Below are 13,802 nucleotides of genomic sequence, written 5' to 3'. Positions count from 1 at the left end.
TCTAGTTGTGGTAAAAGGGTGAAAATACACAATGATAGTTGTGGGAAATGGATTAAGAACGTGTAAGAAACACTTCAAACACACCTACATATATTGTTAAGACATTAACCTCCGTTTTCAATAAGCGAGGTTGTCAGGTTAAAGCTGTGAAATGACGAACATACTGATAAAATTTACAATTCCGTCTACTTCATGTGGCGTTTTCACTAGAATGTGCTTTCAAATATTAGGAATTCATGTTTAAAGAACTCAAAATTTATGTAAACAGACTTAGAATGAACAGAAAAGTGTTTATGTTTACATTTAAGTCAGACTGCTTTGTCGTTTTTTCTGTGAATCAGTAAAAATGCTGACCATTTAAAGATATACTTAATAGAAAACTGTCTAATTGTGGTAAAACTGTTAAAATACACAATGATAGTTGTGGGAAATGATTAGGAACGTGTAAGAAACACTTCAAACACACCTACAAATATTCTTAAGACCTTTACTTCCGTTTTCAATCAGCGAGGTTTTCAGGTGAAAGCTGTGAAATGACGAACATACTGATAATATTTACAGCTTAGGGTACTTCAATTGGCGTTTTCACTAGAATGTCCTTTCAAACATTAGGAATTCATGTTTGCAGAACTCAGAATTCGTATAACCAGACTTAGAATGAACAGAAAAGTGATTATGTTTACAATCTAGTGTGACTGGGTTTGGCGGTTTTTGTCTGAATCTGTTAAAATGCTGACCATTCAAGGAAATACTTCAACAAAACTGTCTAGTTGTGGTAAAAGGGTGAAAATACACAATGATAGTTGTGGGAAATGATTAAGAACGTGTAAGAAACACTTCAAACACACCTACATATATTCTTAAGACTTTTACCACCGTTTTCAATAAGCGAGGTTTTCAGGTGACAGCCTAGAAATGACGAACATACTGATAATATTTACTACTCCGTCTACTTCATGTGGCGTTTTCACTAGAATGTGCTTTCAAACATTAGGAATTCATGTTTACAGAACTCAGAATTCGTATACCCAGACTTAGAATGAACAGAAAAGTGTTTATGTTTACAATTCACGGTGACTGGGTTTGGCGTTTTTTGTTTGAATCATTTAAAATGCTGACCATTCAAGGAAATACTTCAACAAAACTTTGCAGTTGTGGTAAAAGGGTCAAATTACACAATGATAGTTGTGGGAAATGATTAAGAACGTGTAAGAAACACTTCAAACAGACATAAATATCTTCTTACTACATTTATTTCCGTGTTCATTCAGCGAGGTTTCCAGTAGAAAGCTGTGAAATAGTGAAAATACTGATAATATTTACTGCTCAGGCAACTTTACGTGGCGTTTCCACTAGAATGTGCTTTCAAACATTAGGAATTCATGTTTTCAGACTCAGAATTTGTCTATACAGACATAGAATGACCAGAAAGTGTTTATGTTTACAATTAAGACTGACTGGGTTTGGCGTTTTTTCAGTGAATCTGTAATAATGCGGACCATTTAAAGATATTCTTAATAGAAAACTGTCTAGTTTGGTAAAATGGTTAAAATACACAATGATAGTTGTGGGAAATGATTAAGAACGTGTAAGAAACCCTTCAAACAGACATAAATATCTTCTTACTACATTTATTTCCGTGTTCATTCAGCAAAGTTTCCAGTAGAAAGCTCTGAAATGACCAACATACTGATAATATTTCCAACTCCGTCGACTTCACGTGGCGTTTTCACTAGAATGTCCTTTCAAACGTTAGGAGTTCATGTTTACAGAACTCAGAATACGTCTATCCAGACTTAGAATGAACAGAAAAGTGTTTATGTTTACAATTAAGACTGACTGGGTTCACGTTTTTCAGTGAATCTTTAATAATGCGGACCATTTAAAGATATTCTTAATAGAAAACTGTCTAGTTGTGGTAAAATTGTTAAAATACACAATGATAGTTGTGGGAAATGATTAAGAACGTGTAAGAAACACTTCAAACACACCTACATATATTCTTAAGACATTTACTTCCGTTTTCAATCAACGAGGTTGTCAGGTGAAAGCTGTGAAATGACGAATATACTGATAATTTTTACAACTCCGTCGACTTCACGTGGCGTTTTCACTAGAATGTGCTTTCAAACCTTAGGAATTAATGTTTACAGAACTCAGAATTCGTCTATCCAGACTTAGAATGAACAGAAAATTGTTTATGTTTACAATCTAGGGAGAATGGGTTTGGCGGTTTTTGTTTGAATCAGTTAAAATGCTGACCATTCAAGGAAATACTTCAACAAAACTTTCCAGTTGTGGTAAAAGGGTCAAATTACACAATGATAGTTGTGGGAAATGATTAAGAACGTGTAAGAAACACTTCAAACACACATAAATATCTTCTTACTACATTTATTTCCGTGTTCATTCAGCGAGGTTTCCAGTAGAAAGCTGTGAAATACTGAAAATACTGATAATATTTACTGCTCAGGGAACTTTACGTGGCGTTTCCACTAGAATGTGCTTTCAAACATTAGGAATTCATGTTTACAGAACTCAGAATTTGTCTATACAGACAGAGAATGACCAGAAAGTGTTTATGTTTACAATTAAGACTGACTGGGATTGGCGTTTTTTCTGTGAATCAGTAAAAATGCTGACCATTTAAAGATATACTTAATAGAAAACTGTCTAATTGTGGTAAAATTGTTAAAATACACTATGATAGTTGTGGGAAATGATTAAGAAGGTGTAAGAAACACATCAAACACACCTACATACATTCTTAAGTCATGTACTTCCGTTTTCAATCAGAGAGTTTTTCAGGTGAAAGCTGTGCAATGATGAACATACTGATAATATTTACAATTCCGTCTAGTTCATGTGGCGTTTTCTCTAGAATGTGCTTTCAAACATTAGGAATTCATGTTTACAGAACTCAGAATTCCTCTATCCAGACTTAGAATGAACAGAAAATTGTTTATGTTTACAATCTAGGGAGACTGGGTTTGGCGGTTTTTGTTTGAATCAGTTAAAATGCTGACCATTCAAGGAAATACTTCAACAAAACTTTCTAGTTGTGGTAAAAGGGTCAAATTACACAATGATAGTTGTGGGAAATGATTAAGAAGGTGTAAGAAACACTTCAAACACACCTACATATATTGTTAAGACATTTACTTCCGTTTTCAATCAGAGAGGTTGTCAGGTTAAAGCTGTGAAATGACGAACATACTGATAATATTTACAGCTTAGGGTACTTCAATTGGCGTTTTCACTAGAATGTGCTTTCAAACATTAGGAATTCATGTTTACAGAACTCAGAATTCGTATACCCAGACTTAGAATGAACAGAAAAGTGTTTATGTTTACAATCTAGTGTGACTGGGTTTGGCGGTTTTTGTCTGAATCAGTTAAAATGCTGACCATTCAAGGAAATACTTCAACAAAACTGTCTAGTTGTGGTAAAAGGGTGAAAATACACAATGATAGTTGTGGGAAATGGATTAAGAACGTGTAAGAAACACTTCAAACACACCTACATATATTGTTAAGACATTAACCTCCGTTTTCAATAAGCGAGGTTGTCAGGTTAAAGCTGTGAAATGACGAACATACTGATAAAATTTACAATTCCGTCTACTTCATGTGGCGTTTTCACTAGAATGTGCTTTCAAATATTAGGAATTCATGTTTAAAGAACTCAAAATTTATGTAAACAGACTTAGAATGAACAGAAAAGTGTTTATGTTTACATTTAAGTCAGACTGCTTTGTCGTTTTTTCTGTGAATCAGTAAAAATGCTGACCATTTAAAGATATACTTAATAGAAAACTGTCTAATTGTGGTAAAACTGTTAAAATACACAATGATAGTTGTGGGAAATGATTAGGAACGTGTAAGAAACACTTCAAACACACCTACAAATATTCTTAAGACCTTTACTTCCGTTTTCAATCAGCGAGGTTTTCAGGTGAAAGCTGTGAAATGACGAACATACTGATAATATTTACAGCTTAGGGTACTTCAATTGGCGTTTTCACTAGAATGTCCTTTCAAACATTAGGAATTCATGTTTGCAGAACTCAGAATTCGTATAACCAGACTTAGAATGAACAGAAAAGTGTTTATGTTTACAATCTAGTGTGACTGGGTTTGGCGGTTTTTGTCTGAATCAGTTAAAATGCTGACCATTCAAGGAAATACTTCAACAAAACTGTCTAGTTGTGGTAAAAGGGTGAAAATACACAATGATAGTTGTGGGAAATGATTAAGAACGTGTAAGAAACACTTCAAACACACCTACATATATTCTTAAGACTTTTACCACCGCTTTCAATAAGCGAGGTTTTCAGGTGACAGCCTAGAAATGACGAACATACTGATAATATTTACTACTCCGTCTACTTCATGTGGCGTTTTCACTATAATGTGCTTTCAAACATTAGGAATTCATGTTTACAGAACTCAGAATTCGTATACCCAGACTTAGAATGAACAGAAAAGTGTTTATGTTTACAATTCACGGTGACTGGGTTTGGCGTTTTTTGTTTGAATCATTTAAAATGCTGACCATTCAAGGAAATACTTCAACAAAACTTTGCAGTTGTGGTAAAAGGGTCAAATTACACAATGATAGTTGTGGGAAATGATTAAGAACGTGTAAGAAACACTTCAAACAGACATAAATATCTTCTTACTACATTTATTTCCGTGTTCATTCAGCGAGGTTTCCAGTAGAAAGCTGTGAAATACTGAAAATACTGATAATATTTACTGCTCAGGGAACTTTACGTGGCGTTTCCACTAGAATGTGCTTTCAAACATTAGGAATTCATGTTTACAGAACTCAGAATTTGTCTATACAGACAGAGAATGACCAGAAAGTGTTTATGTTTACAATTAAGACTGACTGGGATTGGCGTTTTTTCTGTGAATCAGTAAAAATGCTGACCATTTAAAGATATACTTAATAGAAAACTGTCTAATTGTGGTAAAATTGTTAAAATACACTATGATAGTTGTGGGAAATGATTAAGAAGGTGTAAGAAACACATCAAACACACCTACATACATTCTTAAGTCATGTACTTCCGTTTTCAATCAGAGAGTTTTTCAGGTGAAAGCTGTGCAATGATGAACATACTGATAATATTTACAATTCCGTCTAGTTCATGTGGCGTTTTCTCTAGAATGTGCTTTCAAACATTAGGAATTCATGTTTACAGAACTCAGAATTCCTCTATCCAGACTTAGAATGAACAGAAAATTGTTTATGTTTACAATCTAGGGAGACTGGGTTTGGCGGTTTTTGTTTGAATCAGTTAAAATGCTGACCATTCAAGGAAATACTTCAACAAAACTTTCTAGTTGTGGTAAAAGGGTCAAATTACACAATGATAGTTGTGGGAAATGATTAAGAAGGTGTAAGAAACACTTCAAACACACCTACATATATTGTTAAGACATTTACTTCCGTTTTCAATCAGAGAGGTTGTCAGGTTAAAGCTGTGAAATGACGAACATACTGATAATATTTACAGCTTAGGGTACTTCAATTGGCGTTTTCACTAGAATGTGCTTTCAAACATTAGGAATTCATGTTTACAGAACTCAGAATTCGTATACCCAGACTTAGAATGAACAGAAAAGTGTTTATGTTTACAATCTAGTGTGACTGGGTTTGGCGGTTTTTGTCTGAATCAGTTAAAATGCTGACCATTCAAGGAAATACTTCAACAAAACTGTCTAGTTGTGGTAAAAGGGTGAAAATACACAATGATAGTTGTGGGAAATGGATTAAGAACGTGTAAGAAACACTTCAAACACACCTACATATATTGTTAAGACATTAACCTCCGTTTTCAATAAGCGAGGTTGTCAGGTTAAAGCTGTGAAATGACGAACATACTGATAAAATTTACAATTCCGTCTACTTCATGTGGCGTTTTCACTAGAATGTGCTTTCAAATATTAGGAATTCATGTTTAAAGAACTCAAAATTTATGTAAACAGACTTAGAATGAACAGAAAAGTGTTTATGTTTACATTTAAGTCAGACTGCTTTGTCGTTTTTTCTGTGAATCAGTAAAAATGCTGACCATTTAAAGATATACTTAATAGAAAACTGTCTAATTGTGGTAAAACTGTTAAAATACACAATGATAGTTGTGGGAAATGATTAGGAACGTGTAAGAAACACTTCAAACACACCTACAAATATTCTTAAGACCTTTACTTCCGTTTTCAATCAGCGAGGTTTTCAGGTGAAAGCTGTGAAATGACGAACATACTGATAATATTTACAGCTTAGGGTACTTCAATTGGCGTTTTCACTAGAATGTCCTTTCAAACATTAGGAATTCATGTTTGCAGAACTCAGAATTCGTATAACCAGACTTAGAATGAACAGAAAAGTGATTATGTTTACAATCTAGTGTGACTGGGTTTGGCGGTTTTTGTCTGAATCTGTTAAAATGCTGACCATTCAAGGAAATACTTCAACAAAACTGTCTAGTTGTGGTAAAAGGGTGAAAATACACAATGATAGTTGTGGGAAATGATTAAGAACGTGTAAGAAACACTTCAAACACACCTACATATATTCTTAAGACTTTTACCACCGTTTTCAATAAGCGAGGTTTTCAGGTGACAGCCTAGAAATGACGAACATACTGATAATATTTACTACTCCGTCTACTTCATGTGGCGTTTTCACTAGAATGTGCTTTCAAACATTAGGAATTCATGTTTACAGAACTCAGAATTCGTATACCCAGACTTAGAATGAACAGAAAAGTGTTTATGTTTACAATTCACGGTGACTGGGTTTGGCGTTTTTTGTTTGAATCATTTAAAATGCTGACCATTCAAGGAAATACTTCAACAAAACTTTGCAGTTGTGGTAAAAGGGTCAAATTACACAATGATAGTTGTGGGAAATGATTAAGAACGTGTAAGAAACACTTCAAACAGACATAAATATCTTCTTACTACATTTATTTCCGTGTTCATTCAGCGAGGTTTCCAGTAGAAAGCTGTGAAATAGTGAAAATACTGATAATATTTACTGCTCAGGCAACTTTACGTGGCGTTTCCACTAGAATGTGCTTTCAAACATTAGGAATTCATGTTTTCAGACTCAGAATTTGTCTATACAGACATAGAATGACCAGAAAGTGTTTATGTTTACAATTAAGACTGACTGGGTTTGGCGTTTTTTCAGTGAATCTGTAATAATGCGGACCATTTAAAGATATTCTTAATAGAAAACTGTCTAGTTTGGTAAAATGGTTAAAATACACAATGATAGTTGTGGGAAATGATTAAGAACGTGTAAGAAACCCTTCAAACAGACATAAATATCTTCTTACTACATTTATTTCCGTGTTCATTCAGCAAAGTTTCCAGTAGAAAGCTCTGAAATGACCAACATACTGATAATATTTCCAACTCCGTCGACTTCACGTGGCGTTTTCACTAGAATGTCCTTTCAAACGTTAGGAGTTCATGTTTACAGAACTCAGAATACGTCTATCCAGACTTAGAATGAACAGAAAAGTGTTTATGTTTACAATTAAGACTGACTGGGTTCACGTTTTTCAGTGAATCTTTAATAATGCGGACCATTTAAAGATATTCTTAATAGAAAACTGTCTAGTTGTGGTAAAATTGTTAAAATACACAATGATAGTTGTGGGAAATGATTAAGAACGTGTAAGAAACACTTCAAACACACCTACATATATTCTTAAGACATTTACTTCCGTTTTCAATCAACGAGGTTGTCAGGTGAAAGCTGTGAAATGACGAATATACTGATAATTTTTACAACTCCGTCGACTTCACGTGGCGTTTTCACTAGAATGTGCTTTCAAACCTTAGGAATTAATGTTTACAGAACTCAGAATTCGTCTATCCAGACTTAGAATGAACAGAAAATTGTTTATGTTTACAATCTAGGGAGAATGGGTTTGGCGGTTTTTGTTTGAATCAGTTAAAATGCTGACCATTCAAGGAAATACTTCAACAAAACTTTCCAGTTGTGGTAAAAGGGTCAAATTACACAATGATAGTTGTGGGAAATGATTAAGAACGTGTAAGAAACACTTCAAACACACATAAATATCTTCTTACTACATTTATTTCCGTGTTCATTCAGCGAGGTTTCCAGTAGAAAGCTGTGAAATACTGAAAATACTGATAATATTTACTGCTCAGGGAACTTTACGTGGCGTTTCCACTAGAATGTGCTTTCAAACATTAGGAATTCATGTTTACAGAACTCAGAATTTGTCTATACAGACAGAGAATGACCAGAAAGTGTTTATGTTTACAATTAAGACTGACTGGGATTGGCGTTTTTTCTGTGAATCAGTAAAAATGCTGACCATTTAAAGATATACTTAATAGAAAACTGTCTAATTGTGGTAAAATTGTTAAAATACACTATGATAGTTGTGGGAAATGATTAAGAAGGTGTAAGAAACACATCAAACACACCTACATACATTCTTAAGTCATGTACTTCCGTTTTCAATCAGAGAGTTTTTCAGGTGAAAGCTGTGCAATGATGAACATACTGATAATATTTACAATTCCGTCTAGTTCATGTGGCGTTTTCTCTAGAATGTGCTTTCAAACATTAGGAATTCATGTTTACAGAACTCAGAATTCCTCTATCCAGACTTAGGATGAACAGAAAATTGTTTATGTTTACAATCTAGGGAGACTGGGTTTGGCGGTTTTTGTTTGAATCAGTTAAAATGCTGACCATTCAAGGAAATACTTCAACAAAACTTTCTAGTTGTGGTAAAAGGGTCAAATTACACAATGATAGTTGTGGGAAATGATTAAGAAGGTGTAAGAAACACTTCAAACACACCTACATATATTGTTAAGACATTTACTTCCGTTTTCAATCAGAGAGGTTGTCAGGTTAAAGCTGTGAAATGACGAACATACTGATAATATTTACAGCTTAGGGTACTTCAATTGGCGTTTTCACTAGAATGTGCTTTCAAACATTAGGAATTCATGTTTACAGAACTCAGAATTCGTATACCCAGACTTAGAATGAACAGAAAAGTGTTTATGTTTACAATCTAGTGTGACTGGGTTTGGCGGTTTTTGTCTGAATCAGTTAAAATGCTGACCATTCAAGGAAATACTTCAACAAAACTGTCTAGTTGTGGTAAAAGGGTGAAAATACACAATGATAGTTGTGGGAAATGGATTAAGAACGTGTAAGAAACACTTCAAACACACCTACATATATTGTTAAGACATTAACCTCCGTTTTCAATAAGCGAGGTTGTCAGGTTAAAGCTGTGAAATGACGAACATACTGATAAAATTTACAATTCCGTCTACTTCATGTGGCGTTTTCACTAGAATGTGCTTTCAAATATTAGGAATTCATGTTTAAAGAACTCAAAATTTATGTAAACAGACTTAGAATGAACAGAAAAGTGTTTATGTTTACATTTAAGTCAGACTGCTTTGTCGTTTTTTCTGTGAATCAGTAAAAATGCTGACCATTTAAAGATATACTTAATAGAAAACTGTCTAATTGTGGTAAAACTGTTAAAATACACAATGATAGTTGTGGGAAATGATTAGGAACGTGTAAGAAACACTTCAAACACACCTACAAATATTCTTAAGACCTTTACTTCCGTTTTCAATCAGCGAGGTTTTCAGGTGAAAGCTGTGAAATGACGAACATACTGATAATATTTACAGCTTAGGGTACTTCAATTGGCGTTTTCACTAGAATGTCCTTTCAAACATTAGGAATTCATGTTTGCAGAACTCAGAATTCGTATAACCAGACTTAGAATGAACAGAAAAGTGTTTATGTTTACAATCTAGTGTGACTGGGTTTGGCGGTTTTTGTCTGAATCAGTTAAAATGCTGACCATTCAAGGAAATACTTCAACAAAACTGTCTAGTTGTGGTAAAAGGGTGAAAATACACAATGATAGTTGTGGGAAATGATTAAGAACGTGTAAGAAACACTTCAAACACACCTACATATATTCTTAAGACTTTTACCACCGCTTTCAATAAGCGAGGTTTTCAGGTGACAGCCTAGAAATGACGAACATACTGATAATATTTACTACTCCGTCTACTTCATGTGGCGTTTTCACTAGAATGTGCTTTCAAACATTAGGAATTCATGTTTACAGAACTCAGAATTCGTATACCCAGACTTAGAATGAACAGAAAAGTGTTTATGTTTACAATTCACGGTGACTGGGTTTGGCGTTTTTTGTTTGAATCATTTAAAATGCTGACCATTCAAGGAAATACTTCAACAAAACTTTGCAGTTGTGGTAAAAGGGTCAAATTACACAATGATAGTTGTGGGAAATGATTAAGAACGTGTAAGAAACACTTCAAACAGACATAAATATCTTCTTACTACATTTATTTCCGTGTTCATTCAGCGAGGTTTCCAGTAGAAAGCTGTGAAATAGTGAAAATACTGATAATATTTACTGCTCAGGCAACTTTACGTGGAGTTTCCACTAGAATGTGCTTTCAAACATTAGGAATTCATGTTTTCAGACTCAGAATTTGTCTATACAGACATAGAATGACCAGAAAGTGTTTATGTTTACAATTAAGACTGACTGGGTTTGGCGTTTTTTCAGTGAATCTGTAATAATGCGGACCATTTAAAGATATTCTTAATAGAAAACTGTCTAGTTTGGTAAAATGGTTAAAATACACAATGATAGTTGTGGGAAATGATTAAGAACGTGTAAGAAACCCTTCAAACAGACATAAATATCTTCTTACTACATTTATTTCCGTGTTCATTCAGCAAAGTTTCCAGTAGAAAGCTCTGAAATGACCAACATACTGATAATATTTCCAACTCCGTCGACTTCACGTGGCGTTTTCACTAGAATGTCCTTTCAAACGTTAGGAGTTCATGTTTACAGAACTCAGAATACGTCTATCCAGACTTAGAATGAACAGAAAAGTGTTTATGTTTACAATTAAGACTGACTGGGTTCCCGTTTTTCAGTGAATCTTTAATAATGCGGACCATTTAAAGATATTCTTAATAGAAAACTGTCTAGTTGTGGTAAAATTGTTAAAATACACAATGATAGTTGTGGGAAATGATTAAGAACGTGTAAGAAACACTTCAAACACACCTACATATATTCTTAAGACATTTACTTCCGTTTTCAATCAACGAGGTTGTCAGGTGAAAGCTGTGAAATGACGAATATACTGATAATTTTTACAACTCCGTCGACTTCACGTGGCGTTTTCACTAGAATGTGCTTTCAAACCTTAGGAATTAATGTTTACAGAACTCAGAATTCGTCTATCCAGACTTAGAATGAACAGAAAATTGTTTATGTTTACAATCTAGGGAGAATGGGTTTGGCGGTTTTTGTTTGAATCAGTTAAAATGCTGACCATTCAAGGAAATACTTCAACAAAACTTTCCAGTTGTGGTAAAAGGGTCAAATTACACAATGATAGTTGTGGGAAATGATTAAGAACGTGTAAGAAACACTTCAAACACACATAAATATCTTCTTACTACATTTATTTCCGTGTTCATTCAGCGAGGTTTCCAGTAGAAAGCTGTGAAATACTGAAAATACTGATAATATTTACTGCTCAGGGAACTTTACGTGGCGTTTCCACTAGAATGTGCTTTCAAACATTAGGAATTCATGTTTACAGAACTCAGAATTTGTCTATACAGACAGAGAATGACCAGAAAGTGTTTATGTTTACAATTAAGACTGACTGGGATTGGCGTTTTTTCTGTGAATCAGTAAAAATGCTGACCATTTAAAGATATACTTAATAGAAAACTGTCTAATTGTGGTAAAATTGTTAAAATACACTATGATAGTTGTGGGAAATGATTAAGAAGGTGTAAGAAACACTTCAAACACACCTACATACATTCTTAAGTCATGTACTTCCGTTTTCAATCAGAGAGTTTTTCAGGTGAAAGCTGTGAAATGATGAACATACTGATAATATTTACAATTCCGTCTAGTTCATGTGGCGTTTTCTCTAGAATGTGCTTTCAAACATTAGGAATTCATGTTTACAGAACTCAGAATTCCTCTATCCAGACTTAGAATGAACAGAAAATTGTTTATGTTTACAATCTAGGGAGACTGGGTTTGGCGGTTTTTGTTTGAATCAGTTAAAATGCTGACCATTCAAGGAAATACTTCAACAAAACTTTCTAGTTGTGGTAAAAGGGTCAAATTACACAATGATAGTTGTGGGAAATGATTAAGAAGGTGTAAGAAACACTTCAAACACACCTACATATATTGTTAAGACATTTACTTCCGTTTTCAATCAGAGGTTGTCAGGTTAAAGCTGTGAAATGACGAACATACTGATAATATTTACAATTCCGTCTACTTCATGTGGCGTTTTCACTAGAATGTGCTTTCAAATATTAGGAATTCATGTTTACAGAACTCAAAATTTATGTAAACAGACTTAGAATGAACAGAAAAGTGTTTATGTTTACATTTAAGTCAGACTGCTTTGTCGTTTTTTCTGTGAATCAGTAAAAATGCTGACCATTTAAAGATATACTTAATAGAAAACTGTCTAATTGTGGTAAAACTGTTAAAATACACAATGATAGTTGTGGGAAATGATTAAGAACGTGTAAGAAACACTTCAAACACACCTACATATATTCTTAAGACCTTTACTTCCGTTTTCAATCAGCGAGGTTTTCAGGTGAAAGCTGTGAAATGACGAACATACTGATAATATTTACAGCTTAGGGTACTTCAATGGGCGTTTTCACTAGAATGTGCTTTCAAACATTAGGAATTCATGTTTACAGAACTCAGAATTCGTATACCCAGACTTAGAATGAACAGAAAAGTGTTTATGTTTACAATCTAGTGTGACTGGGTTTGGCGGTTTTTGTCTGAATCAGTTAAAATGCTGACCATTCAAGGAAATACTTCAACAAAACTGTCTAGTTGTGGTAAAAGGGTGAAAATACACAATGATAGTTGTGGGAAATGATTAAGAACGTGTAAGAAACACTTCAAACACACCTACATATATTCTTAAGACTTTTACCACCGTTTTCAATAAGCGAGGTTTTCAGGTGACAGCCTAGAAATGACGAACATACTGATAATATTTACTACTCCGTCTACTTCATGTGGCGTTTTCACTAGAATGTGCTTTCAAACATTAGGAATTCATGTTTACAGAACTCAGAATTCGTATACCCAGACTTAGAATGAACAGAAAAGTGTTTATGTTTACAATTCACGGTGACTGGGTTTGGCGTTTTTTGTTTGAATCATTTAAAATGCTGACCATTCAAGGAAATACTTCAACAAAACTTTGCAGTTGTGGTAAAAGGGTCAAATTACACAATGATAGTTGTGGGAAATGATTAAGAACGTGTAAGAAACACTTCAAACAGACATAAATATCTTCTTACTACATTTATTTCCGTGTTCATTCAGCGAGGTTTCCAGTAGAAAGCTGTGAAATAGTGAAAATACTGATAATATTTACTGCTCAGGCAACTTTACGTGGCGTTTCCACTAGAATGTGCTTTCAAACATTAGGAATTCATGTTTTCAGACTCAGAATTTGTCTATACAGACATAGAATGACCAGAAAGTGTTTATGTTTACAATTAAGACTGACTGGGTTTGGCGTTTTTTCAGTGAATCTGTAATAATGCGGACCATTTAAAGATATTCTTAATAGAAAACTGTCTAGTTTGGTAAAATGGTTAAAATACACAATGATAGTTGTGGGAAATGATTAAGAAC

This window comes from Myotis daubentonii, chromosome 1 (genome assembly GCF_963259705.1).
Source record: "Myotis daubentonii chromosome 1, mMyoDau2.1, whole genome shotgun sequence".
In the NCBI taxonomy this organism is placed as follows: Eukaryota; Metazoa; Chordata; class Mammalia; order Chiroptera; family Vespertilionidae; genus Myotis; species Myotis daubentonii.
Note: the sequence above shows the minus strand (reverse complement) of the source record.